This window comes from Littorina saxatilis, linkage group LG17, assembly GCF_037325665.1.
Source record: "Littorina saxatilis isolate snail1 linkage group LG17, US_GU_Lsax_2.0, whole genome shotgun sequence".
NCBI classification, from domain to species: Eukaryota; Metazoa; Mollusca; class Gastropoda; order Littorinimorpha; family Littorinidae; genus Littorina; species Littorina saxatilis.
Genome location: NC_090261.1, coordinates 4,720,988 through 4,724,919, shown reverse-complemented (window position 1 = coordinate 4,724,919; position 3,932 = coordinate 4,720,988). Strand labels below are relative to the sequence as shown.

The 3,932-nt window shown below is 42.4% G+C and overlaps 1 long non-coding RNA gene across 2 annotated transcripts; it reads left to right on the top strand.

The window, feature by feature from the left end:
- Positions 1-378: 378 nt before the first annotated feature.
- On the top strand, positions 379-3,693 carry LOC138952921 (uncharacterized). 2 transcript variants are annotated; one of them, XR_011451458.1, is made up of 3 exons: positions 379-619; positions 2,574-2,744; positions 3,323-3,693. It is a non-coding gene; the product is annotated as an uncharacterized lncRNA (long non-coding RNA). The 2 variants fall into 2 exon arrangements; XR_011451457.1 differs by having other exon boundaries at positions 380-619; positions 2,577-2,744.
- The last annotated feature ends 239 nt before the right edge of the window (positions 3,694-3,932 follow it).

Here is a 3,932-nt window from a genome sequence, read left to right as displayed (position 1 = left end):
CGGCGGCAAATGTTACATGTCGGGCAGACGTCAATTCATCATTCTCATTTTTCTTCTTTGCACTTGAAAAAGTTGTATTTATATATCAGTGATTTTGAGTGAACTGTTGTGTTGACTCATAACGCCCACCGTGATTACCGTGAGTAAAATGTAAGTTGCTGTTTATGACTGTGAGAAAATGTCAACAAAACTATGGCAATCGTTAAATATAACGTGAAACCGAGACAAACAAACGTAACCAAAGCCTGCATTCGACCAAAGAAACACTTAACTTTCACTAACACATGTCCCGATAACGGCGCCGCCATCTTTTTTGTTGATGAAATCAGCTGTAAAGCTGCACGTGATTGGACATCATTATTCCCAGTAACTTCAGCAGACGACAACTTGGAGGAAGCAGGTTCTTGTATTTCCGGGCGCCTGTACTTTGAAAGCGCAAAGAAAAATCGAAAAAATTGTAAGAAAATGGCCAGCTTTTTCCCGTCCTACGGAGAATCGCCATGCCACATTGTTCCTGGCACACCTTCTTGTCACAGAGAGCTTTGCAGATCACCGGATGCAGAAGTCCCTGAAGAATCATCACTAACCTTATCCCTGACTTCACGCCGGTTTAGCCGCTGTAAGATCGTGAAACTCTCTCTCTCTCTGGCATCATTTTGTAGGTTTTGCTTACACTGATGCTGGATGCTTTTTAACTTTCTAGTTGTTTGTTTTGTTTGTTTGCCTCTTTCAGTGTCTGTTAATTAATTGTACTTAATTGTTTATGGAATGTAAGGCCGGACAGGTTGGAAGACTCGACGGAGAAGGCGTAGCCTTAAATCTCCATCAGTGCCTTTTAAAATAAAATTCCATCATCACCATCACTGATAAGATTCATGAATCATCAGTCATCATCACTAAGCTAATCATGATCATCATCTCTCTCTGTCTCTGTCTCTGTCTCTGTCTCTGTCTCTCTCTCTCTCTCTCTCTCTCTCTCTCTCTCTCTCTCTCTCTCTCTCTCTCACGTACTGACCATTTAATCAAAATGTTGTGTTCCTGTGAAGTAGATCTAGTCTTCGCCTTTTTACATTTAGTCAAGTTATGACTAAATGTTTTAACATAGAGGGGGGAATCGAGACGAGGGTCGTGGTGTATGTGTGTGTGTGTGTGTGCGTGTGTGTGTGTAGAGCGATTGAGAGTAAACTACTGGACCGATCTTTATGAAATTTGACATGAGAGTTCCTGGGAATGATATCCCCGGACGTTTTTTTCTTTTTTTCGAATGTCTTTGATGACGTCATATCCGGCTTTTTGTAAAAGTTGAGGCGGCACTGTCACACCCTCATTTTTCAATCAAATTGATTGAAATTTTGGCCAAGCAATCTTTTGGCCAAGCAATGCAGTGAGTTAAGTTTCATTCTGTTAGTTCGATAGCCTGACTAAATGTTGTAATTTCGCCTTGCGCGACTTGTTTTAAATATCTGTACATACAGTTATGAATTGTAAAGTTTGCTCTCATAATTATTTGTTCTGTTACAGTTGACCCTATGGCAGTATGAGGGCTGGATGTGAAAAAGCGTATTAACATGTATTCTTGCAAGAATTTTACCCTCGATAATAAAGACGTTGTCTTGTCTTGCCTTGCTTTTTACATTTAGTCAAGTTTTGACTAAATGTTTTAACGTAGAGGGGGAATCGAGACGAGGGTCGTGGTGTGTGTGTGTGTGTGTGTGTGTGTGTGTGTGTCTGTCTGTCTGTCTGTCTGTCTGTCTGTCTGTCTGTCTGTCTGTCTGTGTGTGTGTGTAGAGCGATTCAGACTAAACTACTGGACCGATCTTTATGAAATTTGACATGAGAGTTCCAGGGAATGATATCCCCGGACTTTTTTTCTTTTTTTCGATAAATGTCTTTGATGACGTCATATCCGGCTTTTTGTAAAAGTTGAGGCGGCACTGTCACACCCTCATTTTTCAATCAAATTGATTGAAATTTTGGCCAAGCAATCTTCGACGAAGGCCGGACTTTGGTATTGCATTTCAGTTTGGTGGCTTAAAAATTAATTAATGACTGGTCATTAAAAATGTTTTTAAAAACGATCCAAATTTACGTTAATCTTATTCTTCATCATTTTCTGATTCCAAAAACATATAAGTATGTTATATTTAGATTAAAAAGAAGCTCTGAAAATTAAAAATATACAAATTATGATTAAAATTAATTTTCAGAAATCGTTTTAAAAACTATTTCATCTTATTCCTTGTCGGTTCCTGATTCCAAAAGCATATAGATATGATATGTTTGAATTAAAAACACGCCCAGAAAGTTAAAACGAAGAGAGGTACAGTAAAGCGTGCTATGAAGCACAGCGCAACCGCTACCGCGCCAAACAGGCTCGTCACTTTCACTGCCTTTTGCACTAGCGGCGGACTACGTTCAGTTTCATTCTGTGTGTTCCACAGCTTGACTAAATGTAGTAATTTCGCCTTACGCGACTTGTTATCTCTCTGCCAAATGTAACGGTATGGGCTAAGTTCCAGCTGATAAGCACGGCCTTCAGTTTTTTTAACGTTCAAACAGGATCTTTTCTTCAGCAGATGGTGGTCTTGTGATGTCCAGTCCTCTACACACTGAACGTGATGGAAGTTTAGGAAACAGCACTTCACCAAACCATTACGTCGATAATCGTCGTCGCGGAGCAGAAATTATGTTTGGGGAACGATTGATCTTACATGATGTTATGGAGAGCCCTCATCCTGCAAATGGTAGGCTCATCATTTGCTAGGTTACGTTCATTTTCCCCTTTTATTTATTCTATTTTACTTTGTTGTGTTTGTCATACCACTGGAAAGCCTAACAGTATGCAATACCTTCTGAGGCAGTCAGCTTCAGATACCAGTTTTCTCTAACTGAAATGAATCCCATCAGCAGTTTCGTAGATGGCTGCCGCACTGGTATGCTCTGAGTGGACACACATACTATTCCCGCTCTTCTGGAGTGTTTATGAATGCTTGTCAGTAGGCCTGCGTGTCTGTTACTCAGGGCTGGACCTAGTGGTTGAGCGGGAAGGACTTCCACAATTAGGCAGTGGTACAAGGACTGGCCAGCACTGGTCTTGGGGGCCTTGCCCCCCCCCCCCCCCCCCTGATGGTGTTGCAATGTAGCATTTGCCGAATGGGTTTTTAGTTTTGCCCTTGAGAAACTGAAAAAGAACAATTACATTGTAGGGGGGGGGGGGGGGGGGCGCTTCCGGAATCCAGCCGCCGGACCTTCCCCCTCGCCCCATCCCCGTAAGCTTAGCACAACACTTCAAGTATGGACACATACTTATTTCATTTTTCAGTGTCTACGACTAGAGTTGAACAGATTGTTCCAGCAACTCCAGTGCCCACCACAGCTTCCCTTCCTTTGTCATCAGTGACGTCATCAAGGGCACCTACGTCACCGGGACTCACAGAAAAACGTGACGTAAAACGGAGATTGAACTTGTGTAGGTCTCGAGCCAGGAAACAGAGGCAGCGTGCAAACGCCCTGTGTTCTCCACGTCATGGATCAGAGCCGTGTCGCCAGTCTGAGAGACTAAAAGCCGCTGAAACCGAGACACTCCCTTTTGGTGGTTCTGAGGACAGCATTTTCTTCTGAATTCGTTTGTTTGTTTGAGTTTTGTAAAATCAATTTTCTTGTACGCCGATAAATCTTGACTGTGTGCTTATATATATAGCATGTGCCTTTGCTGACTCTGTTTTGTCTTTGAACCTGCATGAGTGTGACTGTGCATAGATATAAAAGACGTCTGTATAGATCTATGGACTGTGTCTGTCAAACCTGACTCGACCTAGTGCATGGGGCGGATCCAGGGGGGGGGGGGGGGGGTCCGGGGTTTTCGGACTCTCCCCCCCCCCTAGTCTAAAATAATTAAAAAAAATAACAAGAGACAAAAAAATGAAAGAGAA